Source organism: Monodelphis domestica, chromosome 3 (genome assembly GCF_027887165.1).
Source record: "Monodelphis domestica isolate mMonDom1 chromosome 3, mMonDom1.pri, whole genome shotgun sequence".
NCBI lineage: Eukaryota > Metazoa > Chordata > Mammalia > Didelphimorphia > Didelphidae > Monodelphis > Monodelphis domestica.
Window position 1 is genome coordinate 321,192,544 of NC_077229.1, and position 14,692 is coordinate 321,207,235.

The 14,692-nt window shown below is 34.2% G+C and overlaps 1 protein-coding gene across 43 annotated transcripts in view; it reads right to left on the bottom strand.

Annotated features, from left to right (window-relative positions):
- The window catches only part of NCOA2 (nuclear receptor coactivator 2), a 442,178-nt gene that overhangs the window by 255,813 nt on the left and 171,673 nt on the right, over window positions 1-14,692 (bottom strand). For 24 of the 43 annotated variants that reach the window (XM_056824092.1, XM_056824067.1, XM_056824074.1 and 21 more), the window contains one exon: window positions 9,327-9,406. The exons of the other annotated variants lie outside the window; for them this stretch is intronic. The gene's annotated coding sequence lies outside the window, so the exon portion shown is untranslated. The remainder of the gene's footprint in view (window positions 1-9,326; window positions 9,407-14,692) is intronic. 43 annotated transcript variants of the gene reach the window in all.

A 14,692-nucleotide genomic window follows, 5' to 3' on the forward strand; every position in this document is an offset into this window, starting at 1 on the left:
GAAGATAGTGTCTCCCAATTCCCCTAACAGTTTATACATTACAGTTAGGACACCTGGATCTGTGATCTTTTCCCAAAAAAAGTACTCCATTTGGCAGCAAAGATAAGTTACAAGCCTTCCTCAGGTATCCTTAGACTGGCCACATCCTGACTGCAGATGGGAGTGAGCTTTCATCACACAAAATGGTTACCCATTGCACTATCCTTACTCTCCACTAAACCGTCAGCTCACCTTCATTTCAAGTCCTCACATCTCCAATTCAGTTCCTTTACAATGAATCCATTAAAAAAATCAGAACTTTCTAAAAGTAGAATTTCTTGCCTTACAGTAACTCAAGAGTTACCCTTCAATAGATGACTTCAAGCAAAAGTTGTAGAACGGATCCTCCACGTAGAATATTCTGATTCCAAATACAAAAAGCATTCTCACTTTTTCCATGAAATGCCAAAAAGCAGAAATACCAAATTCCTTATTTAAAAAGTAGCTTGATTTATACAACTGCTTCAGAAAATCTGTATTCAAATAAAATAATTATGCTAGGAAAATTTAAAGAAATTTAGGCATGTACTATACAAAACTGAGTAAGTAATTTCTTTTCACCTATTTTGTAAAATATTTTCTACGTCCTATGGTGAGGTTGAAGTAATCTTGGTTCTCAAAGATTATGCCAAAGAAATATAAACTCTGGCAGGATATAGCAATCAGACTCAGGTGTCAGAATGTATATCTACCATACATAGGCCACCCTGCACGTGTACTCCACCCCTAAGCCAAAAAATGGGTGAAGTATACCTTCTCAGTTAAAACGAAATTTGGAAGCCTAAAGATGGCCAAAAAGAGAAGGGAATAAGAATTACTAAGTGCCTACTATATGCCAAACACTGGTGCTAAGTCCTTTTCAAATATTACTTATTTTATCTTTATGAGAACCCTATGAAGTAGGTGCTATTATTATATTCATTTTTCAATTCAGAAAATTGAGCCTGTGATAAGTCAATTGACTTACCTAGGATCATACACTAGGAAATGACATGGGCTACATTAGAATTCAGGTCTTCCTGACTCAGGCCTAATGTTATATCATTTTGCCAATTAATTAGCTGCCTCTAACAACAGATTCACACAAAGTGTGAATTGTGAAAAGAAAAATTGAAAAAGTTTTCATGATCCATCTACCATACCTAGAAAAACTAGTGATTTTGGTATTTCAGGGAAAAAGAGCACTTTTTGTATTTGCAATCCTATTACTCTCTTCTCTCTTTGCCACACTCCATTCACTGCCTCCACTTTCTCTTTCCACTAAGCTCTCATTGCTTTGCAATCTAGACTACAACCTCGGTGCTCAAATGAAGCTATTGTCTTTAAGATATCTTAATTGCCAAATATGATGGTCTATTTTCAGGTCTTATACGTTCCAGCCTATTTGCTGTTTAACAATTAACACTAGAAGAATTTAAGAATATCTAAAAAACCAAGCAAATCTGTGCATCAACTGAAAAATCTAACTAGATAATTTCTAACTTAACTCCTAATTTCTTCTCACTAGGCTTTCTTAACATTCATTCTTTCTGATCCCGTTCCTGAATCAGTTCACTAATCTTCCTTTGTCTACTTTGCTGACTGATCATCCATATCTAATTATCCTAAGCCATTATTCTTCCCTAACTATGCTATACAGTAGTACCTTGATACATGAGCACCTTAAGTCACAAACAATTTGAGATACAAGCAGTCACAATCCATATTTTGCTTTAAGTCAAGAACAAATATTTGGATCACAAGCTTCCGCTACCCCTCTACTAGATAGTGTGCCCAACATTCAGTTTCACAAGTTATATGAGACTATCTTGTGCAGTGTTTATCTGGCTGTGTGAGCACCTGTATTGAATTGTTTTTGCTTTCTTCTTTATTTTTTTCTTTATCATCAGTTTTGGGGGCAATTTTCTTAACTTTTAACCAACGGACCTGATGATAGAGAAGTTGAAGGAGTTACAGCAGCAGCATTCAAAGCTTTTGCAGGAAATTAGTGGGGAGGAGCCCAAAGTGGATGAGGTAATCAGTACAAGCAAGATTAAGGAAATGTTGAGGATTTGGGGAAAAAATTCAAGTTTGTTGAAAAGATACACCCAGAAAAAGTTGCATGCATTGGAGCTATTTCACACATTATTGAAACGTTATGAAAGGGAGAAAGAAACAAACTTCCATGGAAAGGTTTTTGTTGTAATGACCTCTAAGTAAAATTGAGAAAAGTGTGGCAAAATAGCCAAAATTTAATGAAGAAAATGATGATAATTAAGTAAAGTAAAAAAGTAGCAATTAAGTTTAGCAATAGTTACATATCATAAGTAATGTGTAAGGTCAATTATGCACTTAAATGTAGAATTATGTATGTAGAGAGTAAGTTACGTTAAGCAATATAGCGCACGAAATGAAAACCTCTGCCAGCATCTTCGCCTGACCTAGAAGGTAAATAACATTTCATAAGCAAGTTTATTTCTTTACATGCTTTCTTATTATCTATAAATACATTTGTTATTGATAAAGTACATTTTCGTATTTTAAAAGCATATAAAACAAAAAATCCATGTGGTTTTTTTGGGCTGGAACGGATTAATTGCATTTCCATTAATTTAAATGGGGAAATTCAATTTGACAGACGAGCAAATTGAGTTACCAGCTTGGCCATGGAATTAAACTCATGTGTCAAGATACCACTATATCTCTTAAAGATCTTATCAAACTCTCATAGATTCAATTATAATTATAAATGGCACACTCACTTTGGAATCTGTTAGACTTGAGTTCAAATCCAACCTCATATACTTTCTAGCTGTGTGGTCTTGAACGCTTAATCTCTCTACCTGTTTTCTTAACTGTAACATGAGGATGAAAAAGGCACCTACTTCCACAGTTGTTATGAGGATCAAATGAGATAATATTTGCAAAGTGCTTAGCCTGGTGCCTGGCAACATATTAGGACACTGTAAATATGCCTTTCCCTTTTCATTCAATCCCATATCATAAATGTCCTCTTGTACATTTCAAGGTGAATTAGTACTGACAGGTTATCGTAGTCTACTATTAAATGGAATATTCCCATCATCATTGAGATTAATATATGGGAAGAATACCCCATCAATAAGATCATAGATCAATGTAATATATTGGAGTAAAAACTGACATACATAGCACTGTAAGGTATACCAAAAATTCTGCATACGCTCTCTTATTTTGCTTCTTGTACTCTTTAATGAAAATGCTAAAGAAGAAATTGGCTGATAACACAAAGTGTTTATTAAGTGTTAACTTTGTACCCTATATTGTGCTAAGTAACTGAGGATTTACAGAAATCTAAAAACAATCCCTGCCATTAAAGAGCTCACATTCTAATAGGGAGTACACAAACTCCCTATTAAATACAGAGTAGATGGAGGAAATCTGAGTGGAAAGCAGTAGCACTAGCAGCACAGCCTACTGAATCAAACTTTGAAGAAAATCAGTGAAGCTAAGCTAAGAAAGAGTATTCCAGGTTTGGAACACAACTAGTACAAAAATGGGAGAAGAGGAATTCAGCAGGTGCAAGTAAAAGCCAAATAGGTTACTGTAACATGGAAGTGGCTACATTTTCAGAAGACTGGAAAGGTGAAAAGGGATCAGGTTATAAAAATCTTTAATTGCCAAGCACATGAGTCTGTATCAGATCCAAGAGTTAGGAAGCCATTAAGGTTTACTGTGTGGAAGGTGATTCACTGTTAGAATTGCAATGTAGGAAAATCACTTTGGCAGCTGAGAAGAGGATTGGAATGGAATGGGAGCCTAATTGAGGCAGAAAGATCAACTACTGGAAGGCTACTGAAATTGTCCAGGCAAGATGTGATACTAGGACAGTAGGGTCAGGTGAGTGGAGAAAAATGGAATGGTAAAGAAAATGAATGGTAAGTAACCTGTAAATATACATTATTTTCTAGAACCAGAAACTTATGATGTAAAGACTAAAATTCTCGGTAAAAATAAGAAAAGTTTGTCAAACAAAATATTGCAGAAGCCTTTAAAAAAAATTCTAGACTAGTGATCTCATCAGATGCTATTAATTCAATTATCATCAATGATTCTCTGCTTAATTCCAGACTCACATCTCAAACAAGATGCCTCAACAGACATCTTAAACTCAATGTGTCCAAAATCGTATCTTTACCTTCAAACTTATTTTTACCTTCAAAGCCTCCTTTTCTTAACTTCCCTCATGCTGTTGAGTCACTCAGGCTCCCAAACAAAATGTCATCCTTAAATCCTCATCCTTCCTTCCTCATTTTCAATCTGTTGCCAAGTCTTATCCATTTAATGTCTATATCTTCTCTCCTACATATTACTTTCTCTCCTCTGACAATAACATCACCCTGGTGCTGGCCCTCACTTTCAGACCATTTCAATAACCTGCCAGATAGTCTCCTTACCTAAAGTCTCTCCGGCTATAGTCCTTGCTCAGCTAGCAAAATGGCATTCCTAAAGCACAGGCCTGACCCATGTCACCTCCCTTATTCTATAACTACAATGCTTATTTTAAAGCTCAAATATAAAAAAATCCTCTGTGTGGCATTTAGAGTCCATCATAACCTGGCCCCCTCAATGTACTGACACTAACCTGGTTACTGTTCCTCAAACAAGATATTCCTTTCCCTGACTCAGAACATATTTCAGAATATTCCTATTCTTTTTTTCTCAATCTCTGCCTCCTGGCTCATCTGGATTCCTTCAAATTCCAGCTAATATTCCACCTATAAGAAGCTTTCCCCAATCCATCTGTTGATTCTCTCCAATTTATTCTGTATATAGATTATTTGTACATAGTTGTTTACAGGTTGTCTCTCCCATTAGACTGTGAGCTCCTTGAAAACAAGGACTGTTGTACTTTGTTTTGTTTGCCTCTTTATACCAAGAGCACTTAGGTACTTTTTGTGTCAAGTGGACTGGGCTAAGTTTGCTAATGTTTGCTGACTGACATTAGGTTTTGGTGTAATCTACAATTCTTTGGTCTTTCATTCTGTATTCTATTATTGGAATCATACTTTAAGCCAATCCACCATAACAAAACCTTCCAGACCTTACAATATGATGGTATAGTGTTCAAGAACTCAATGACAATCACCTCCATGACAGAAAGGGAGAGCTTAAGGATTTTGCTTGGATTTTTTTTTAATTTACCATAACCTTCCTTAAAAAGGAAACAAACTAAATTTTTTTAATAAGAAAGATAATGATGGCCTAAGTGAAAGGAAGAAGTGTCAAAAAAAAAAAGGATCCCTGGCAGAGTACATACGGATTTAGAAAACTACAAATTAACATTTTCTATGTCCTGCTATATTTTTATTTATTTTGTTAAATATCCCCAATTACACTGTAATCTGGTTATTCCTTATCCCCAGTTTGACACCTTTAGTCGAAGGTATCAGTTGTATTGACAGACTCAGTATTTAATTGATACTATTTAACTGTCAAAATTTTATTCAAGTATGTCTCTAGATATCCTAAAAGAGCTCAGAGCAAGCAGTCACAACAATGTGACTAATTAAAGATATTTATTGATGACACTCAAGCTTAGCTGTCCTGCTTTTGAATCTTCAAGCAACTGTCTGCTTTGCCTAGCACTGATGGCACCATGTCATCAATCTATATTTTCTAAAGAGAGACAGAAAGAGAAAAGAAGTCTGTTTTTTTTTCCTGCAGTCACCATTATGACAAAGGCAATGAATGTAAATAAAGTTTAAAGATATTTTAAACATTCATTTAAAAAAATCATTAAAATCAATCTTTAATATCTAGTTATTTAGGGTATAAAAGACAGACTTGTCACTTTAAAAGAGTAATTACTCCACAGATATTTTTTTTTTTAAATAACCCTTACCTTCCATCTTGGAGTCAATACTGTGTATTGGCTCCAAGGCAGAAGAGTGTACTCCACAGATATTAATGCTTTCTTTAGTCCTTAATATTAAATATGCCATTTATACTTTCCAAAAGAAGGAATTTTATTAGGTAGAAAAACAAACTATAGCACTATGTAAAATAACACTCTTGGAATTTATTCAAATAATACTTGTTACTAGTTATTATTAAATCTATCATTACTCCACAGGAAGAATAATCAAGAGATATTTGATTAAACAACTTAATAACTAATAACTAGCATTTATAGACTATATACTTGTCTCAAAAGCCTTTTTCCAGGATCTGTACCATGGACTTCAGATGTACACCTTTTCACACACTTGGCTATCATTCACCAACAAGACATGAGAGAAATTTCAAAGTCAGGTGGCATGGGTTCAAATCTCATAGACAACTCCTTTTCTTTCCATTATCAGTAATTATGTGATAATAATAATGGATGATGTGTATAATCGGAAATATCACTATATTTTATCTCATTTGAACTACATTTAGAATCCTATATGAATTATCAAAGGCACTCTGAAAAAATTTTTAGCATAAAATTAATTATTAGTGTAGGGTAGATTGCCTTTTGTGAAAATAAAGAATGATATAATTTGCAAAGTATTATAAATACCTTTTTATAAAACAGATTTTCAACAGTAAATCACATCCTTGAATTACAAAGCACACACACTTATTGGACATCAAAAAAAAAAGTGCCTTTTTACACAAAGTATTAAAACAAACTCATTAGCAGTAGGCTTATAAATCTAAGTTAAATAAATTAGGCAAAAACAAGAACTGGTCTTTTGTTTTTCAAGCAAATGAAATGCCAGAAAGCCTTTATACCAACTTTTTTTAATTAACTAAGATAAGCCTGAGGCTAATCTTCATGCACTAATTTTGGACCAATTAGCCATGCCACATTTACAGTTTAGATTGGAATAAATATGGAGTTTAGCCCCAAGTTGAAACTGGGACACAGATGCCACCCCAGAGACCAGACAAAATGGTGGCTTCAATCTGGTGAGCTATTATTTTAATCACTAAGTTACCATGACCAGATCCTCTGCTCACAATTCAATTAATTGTCCCACTACTGACTTATAAAATTTCACTTCTAATTGGTCTAAATCATTATTAGAAGCTTTAAAAAGTATGTAGACCTGAAAAGAAGTTAGCAACTTCCACAAAAGAAAGAATTAAAACAAAACATGCTTTATCAAAAGGAGATAAAGTCCCAAAGAATAATTAAACACAAAAGAAGTCATATCAATAATTTTTTAAGTATAATAGCAGGATAATATAACCAAAAATAATTTTGAAAAATAGAGGACAGGTAAAATTCTTTTATTAAACATATAGTAAGTACTTATTAAGTATTTGCTGAATCGATCTTTTGATTCTTTACCAGTTTAATTCTTCAATGGTTTAAGTTTCACTCTGATCCTTTAAATATTCAAAACTAACTAGTGTTCTTTTCAAACACTCAGATAAAATGTTTCTTCACTCCAAAAATGCTAAATAAACTATTCATGGTTTAATCCAGAATGCCAGAATCTAAGTACTATAGAGTTCCAAGATATATATATTACTTATCTCCTGCCTGAGGATAGGGACTTCTTTGAGTTGGGATATCAATAATAGCTAGTGTGCTGACTTCAGAGGAAGCTTAGGAGCCTCCATTAAGATTGTATCTGTAGGGGTAGCTAGGTAGCTCGGTGGATTGAGAACCAGGCCTAGAGACGGAAGGTCCTAGGTTCAAATCTGGCCTCAGACACTTCCAGCTGTGTGACCCTTGGCAAGTCACTTGACCCCCATTGCTTAGCCCTTACCACTCTTCTGCCTTGGAACCAATACACAGTATTGATTCCAACATGGAAGATAAGGGTTTAAAAAAAAAAATGTATCTGCTTACTAGCTCTGTGTGACACAGCCCCCATTGCCTAGTTCTTACTGCTCTTCTGCCTTAGAACCAATAATGGTTCTAAGGCAGAAGGTAAGGGTTATTTTTTTTTAAGATCTTAAATGGTGGCCAAAAATTTGAAAACGAGGGGATGCCCATCAATTGGGGAATATCTGAACAAATTGTGGTATATGTTGGTGATGGAATACTATTGTGCTCAAAGGAATAATAAAGTGGAGGAATTCCATGGAGACTGGAACAACCTCCAGGAAGTGATGCAGAGCGAGAGGAGCAGAACCAGGAGAACATTGTACACAGAGACAAACACACTGTGGTATAATCGAACGTAATGGACTTCTCCATTGGGGCGGTGTAATGTTCCTGAACAATCTGCAGGGATCTAGGAGAAAAAACACTATTCATAAGCAGAGGACAAACTGTGGGAGTAGAAACACTGAGGAAAAGCAACTGCCCAACTACAGCAGTTGAGGGGACATGTCAGAGGAGAGACTCTAAACAAACACTCTAATGCAAATATTAACAACATGGCAATGGGTTCGAATCAAGAACACATGTGATACCCAGTGGAATCACGCATCGGCTACGGGTGGTGGTGGGGGGAGGAGGAAAAGAAAATGCAAATAAAATATTATAAAATTTAAAAAAGAAAAGAAAAAAAAAGATCTTAAAAACATCACTTATTATTACTCAAGCAGTATACATTCATTAAGCAAATACAGTATTTTCTAAAGCCACCAGTGCTTTAGAAATGTATTTTATGTAGCATATGAAGTAAGACAAAAGGCACAAGCTCTTTTACAGATATGGGAAATAAAAATAATCCTATGTTAGGAAAGTAAATTTCAGAAAGAAATGTTTACAGAATAACATAAACCTAATTTAGCTGTTTAATGTTCTAGTCCCATAATGTAACCTGATTCTGCCTATTAAAATGAACCAATTGTATTCTCAATCTCATATAAAATGCAAGAACTCCTTAAATAGTTATCTTTTTTCATCAATGAGTTTAAGACAGGCTTATCACTGACTGATGGAGCCATGAGTTTTTCAATCCTGCACAAACAGTAAATCTTCAAATCTTGAGAACAATTATATCTATTTTGGTAACAACTTAAAACTGACAAGGGCCAGGGAAAAAACAACTTATATTAGACAAGTTTGCTATATACAACCTACAATGAACAGAAAATACCTTCAATAGGCTGCTATTAAATATCAAATATTACATAATCCATACTAGAAATTAGCAATAACATAAGAATTTTCCTTATACATACACACAATTTTAAGCAAGTAAACATATGACAATGAAAATTTCCTTTTGGCTTGTTATTACCTTGCAAAAATCAACTAAATGTAGTAAAGTTTCCATTAAAAATTATGTGAAAACAAACTTTTACTTCCTTGCTTTAAATTATCCATGGAAGGAAGAAGAGTACAAACAATATAAAAATTATAGATAACTCACCAAGATTCAAATAAGTAATCAGATCAGTTCTACCAGTTGTGCGTATATGACCTTCAGTACTTTGATACATTTCAAGCCTCCTATAAGTAGAAAATAGTGGTATAAACAATTTTGTACTGTGAAAATGAAAAATGAAAAGTATTAATGATGCGGTAGTATAATAGCTTTTAGAGGCTGAATTACTGCTTAAATGTACGCACTTAAAAAACCATCTGTTCTTCTCAGTTCACTGTATAAAACTCAGTGAAGTCACTGGAAGTGTCTTATATCCACCTCATACACCTCACAACCTTTTAAATGAAATGCTATGCAGTACTTAAAAGCCAATAGATGTTTATGGAAAATTTTAATAGTATCCCACACATAGTGTTTAACTTCTAAGGGACATTGAAAACAAGTAGAAAACCTGACAGACTGTGACAATAATTCCACTTTAAAGAGCACATCAAAACATTGAAAAGGATTGGGGTTGGCAGTTTATATTGTCATTCACTTGGTTACATTTTAATGAACATTCTTTGTATTTTTAAATACTGTGTTCACAGGACTCTTCTGCCCTTGATGTCTATTTTTCAAATTTTCAAGTAAAAAGGATTTTTAATTAATTTGTTCTTTCAACTACTCTTCCCACTATGGAAAATGTTTTTTTTTTTAATTTTTAAACAAATCCCTCAAAATACAATTAACAAAGTCTGACAAAATAAACACCCAAATCAGCCATATTACCTCAAAAAAATGGCAAGGAGTGAACAGCATGTTTCATGTTTATTTGTTTGGTTCTTGATTTCTCATTTCATTATTCAGAATTCTAAAGTCTTTCAAAACTAGTCTTTTCTCTATACAGTTATTATTAATGTATAGATTACTCTTCTAGTTCTGTTCACTTTCCTCTGTTCTGGAAGGTTTTCCGAGTTTCCTCTAATACTGTCCATTTCATTATTTCCCTTGGCACAATAATATTCTACTACATTCGTTGACAACAATTTGCTAATATCATTCCCCCAATGGGACAATCCTTAATTTCTAAACTTCAACTACCATGAAAAAATTTCCAATTTTTTTTTTAATGTATAGATTATTTTCTTCTTTGTACCAGTGACACAAATGAGTTAAAGTCCAATCTGGTCAATTTCTGGGCATTGTTCTAAATTGCTTTCTGGAATAGTTGACCCAATTCAAAATTCTACTCAAAGTATACTAGTGTACTTGTTTTCCCATAGATCCTCAAATGTTTGTGGAATGTGGAAAAAAATGGAAGCAATTGAACTTTCATTTCTCTGATTATTATTGAATAGGAACATTTTTTTTGTAAAACTATCGACAGGTTGGATTTCTTTCTTTGAAATTTGACTATTTTATCCTTTGCTCACTTATCTATTGGAGAGTAGTTCTTATTCTTATATATTTGAATGGTTTCTTTACATATATATTAGAAATAAGACTCTACTTGGGAAAAAGTTACAAAGATTCTTCCCAGTTATACTTGTTTCCATTCTAATTTTTACTATTATATATTTTATTTTAAAATGTTTTAACTTTAAATAATCAAAATTATTCATTTTATCTTATATGATCTTCATCTGGTTATCAATTTAGCCCTTATACATGAATAAAATGTTTAATTTCTTTCTTGTCAACTAATTTATTTGGGATATGATTTTTTAAATATCTAAGTGATGTATGATTTGAATCTTTCCTTACTTAGTATATGGTCTGAAGTGTTAGTCTAAACATAATTTCTGCCAGACTGATGACTAGTTTTCCTCTAAGTTTTTGTCAAATGCCTTGCCCTCATTAAAAGGAGTCCTTATGTTTATATTTATATATTTATTATTGCACATTTATTTTATCAAATACTATGCTGCTTTGTTTGTTTCTGTATCATCTATTCTGTACCTCATCTGTTCCAGTGATCATTAAAAAAAAAAAACATCAAATCATTGTAATGATTACTACTTTATAGCAGTCTTGAGATCTTGTACTGAAAGCCACCCTGTCTCTTCCTTCCCATTTTTTAAAGTCGTTTATCCTGCAGATTCTTGACCTTTTGTTCTTCCATGTGAATTCTGGGTTTTTCCCTTAGCTCTTTAAGTTTTATAAAAGTTTGTTTAGTATAGCACTGAATAAGTAAATTGTCTAAGACATTCAGACAATACTAGAAGAGTTTTCAGTTATTACTGGAAACAACACTCTACAACCAAAAAGAATGATTTTCAACACACTATGCTTATGGTAACCCTATTTCCTAGCACCAAAATGGAAAGAAATCATATGGTCAATCAACCTTGTCTCATCCCTACTACATAGTAATTACATCATAGGATTAGAGTCAAGATATGGGTTTAAATCCAGTTTTAGCTACTCAAGTACAAATGTAAACTTGGGCAACTCAGTTAAATTTTCAGCACTCTGGGATCTCAAGGGTAAAACAAGAACATTGGACTACATGATCTCTACACTACTTTCCACCTCTAGATTGAACATGCTAAATCCCTTTCATAATGTTGATCCTATAATTCTATATCCAAGGCACTATACTATGGGAACACAAATATACCAAAAGATCTCTACTCAGAAAGAACTTACAATCTAATGAAGAGAATCAACATAAGTACACAAATGCTTATACCATAAAAGAAAATTAAATTACTGCAAAGCAGATTACTGAAGGAGAGCTTTCACTTGGAGGGCAGGTCAGGAAATTTTTATGGTGGTGATACCTGAATTGTGTTTTCAATGACTGACTAAACTTGAATAAAGAGAGATTAGGAGGTGGAAGAGTGGGGAAAGAGTAAGCAGACATTCTCAACCTGAGAGGAAGCAAAATCAGAGATAACAAAGAGAAGATTGAGAATAAGGGACACAAGAACAAAGGACATCAAGTAATCTCAGTTTATCTGGAACTCAGAATTCATGAAGACAGGTAATATGAGAGGAGAGTAGTCAGAGAACAAGCGAATGGAGACTAAGTGTTTTGCCTGATTGTTTATATTTTATAGAACCTAAAAAACACTCTTGAAAAGTGACTATCACCTCCAATACAGGAGAATTAACACCAAAGATATGTCTCTGACTTGGGCATTAAATTGAATAATGGAGGCAGGAAGACCAACCAATAGTACAATGCTCTAAGACAGAAGAGATGGATGTCTGACTGAACTAGGTTGGTTATAGTAGAAGAACCAAAGTGGAGATATTAGAGAAGAAACAAGATATAAGCACTAATTTAATCTTTCTTCTTCACTATACACACCCAAATTCTTCCTTTAAAGAGCCCTGAAATTTTTTATTAAGAAAGAGGAGTTAGTGTGATGGAATGGGTCCAGACTGAAATGGTATGTACATTATTCAAAAGGCAGGTAAAGGAGGAAGTGAAATGAAAATGGTACAGACCCAATCAAATAAGTATTAATGTTCCTAAGAGAAAATCCAGGAACCCAAAGGGTGCAGTGAAGGGCAAGTGGAGAAAAAAATAGGCACAAAAACAGAAGCAATACGCTACTAGAGGGTAGAAAAAATTACAAAATTCAGAAAACAGACCACAAGTCTAACACAGGTGTATAATATAAAGTAAGATGAGGCAGTGTGAGAGAGGAAAAGGAGACCTACCTGGAATTAGGGAACTTGGAATCAAATTCTGCCTATTAATACCCATTACCTATGTGACCATCGTAGAGTAGTAGTTTTTTCATCTATAAATGGTGTCAAAGGACCCTCTCCAGGGAAAGTGGCAAAATTGGGACATTAATACATTGCTGGTAGAGTTGTGAATTGATCCAACCATTCTGGATGGCAATTTGGAACTATGCCCAAAGAGCACTAAATGACTGCCTGCCCTTTGATCCAGTCATAGCACTGCTGCGTTTATACTCCAAAGAGATAATAAGGAAAAAGGCCTGCACAAAAATATTTATAGCCATACTCTTTGTGGTGGCCAAAAATTGGAAAATGAGGGGATGCCCTTCAATTGGGGAATGGCTGAACAAATTGTGGTTATCTGTTGGTGATGGAATACTATTGTGCTCCAAGGAATAATGAACTGAAGGAATTCCATGTGAACTGGAAAGACCTCCAGGAATGGATGAATGGATGAATGAATGAAAGGAGCAGAACCAGGAGAACATTGTACACAGAGACTGATACACTGTGGTACAATCGAATGTAATGGACTTCTCTACTAGCAGCAGTGCAATGATCCAGGACAATTCTGATGGATCTATGAGAAAGAACACTATCCACATTCAGAGGAAGAACTGTGGGAATAAAAACACAGAAGAAAAACAATTGTTTTAACACATGAGTTGATGGGGATCCTAAGCGGATCACCCTAGTGCAAATATCAATAATATGGAAATAGGTCTTGATCAATGATACATGTAAAACCCAATGGAATTGCATATCTTCTATGGGAGGGGGTGGAGAAAGGGGAGGGAAAGAACATGAATCTTGTAACCATGGAAAAAATAGTCTAAACTAATTAAATAAATTTAAAAAAATTTTTTTTTTATAAAAAAGGACCCTTTCCAGGTTTTGATCCATGATCCTTTGACTTTCATGACACTCTAGATCATCTAGAAGCAAAACAATTTCTTGACATGTTTTAATAATATCATCCTGAAAATGACAAAGGATTCAAAAAGAGGAACTTCTTTTATAGACAATGGCCATCAAGAATGAAGCTAATCTCTAAGACTAAACTGACCATCATAGACTTTTTTGGAGAAACTGATGGTACTATAATTTATCATCTCTATACAGGTAACTCACAGACCCTATCTGTACAACCACAGAAATTCTGCCAACCTCCCAATTTCACATAAAATACATGTTGGACATCTCGCCCTAGATGTTCCATAATAGCCCTCTCAAACTTAACATATCAAAAATGAAACAGACTGTCCAGAAGGCAACGTGGTATGGGTGGAAAAAAATGGGGAACTGAATTTCAAAATTGTTATCTTATAAATTCTTACTACCCACCCTTTCCCCAAACTTCCCTATTTCTGTTGAAGGTATCTTTCCAAACACTCAAGGTCTTCCACTACCTCTACCTCTCCCTTGCCCCCATTTACAAACAGTTGGCTCATCTGGTCATTTTTTTTGCCTCTAAAACATCTCCTGCATATATGCCCCCTTTTCTCCACTACCATCATAACCATAATGGTATAGGTTTATATTGCCCCTCACCTAAATAATAATAATAACCTGTAAATTGCCTTCTTAACAATCCCTTTTTCATATAGTTGGGAAATTGATACTCCTAAGGCATAGATCTGATGATGTCTACACTCAAGAAGTTATAATGGCTACCACTTACTTCAAAGATTGAAAAAATAAAGCAAACCCCAGTAGTTTTCAAAATCTTT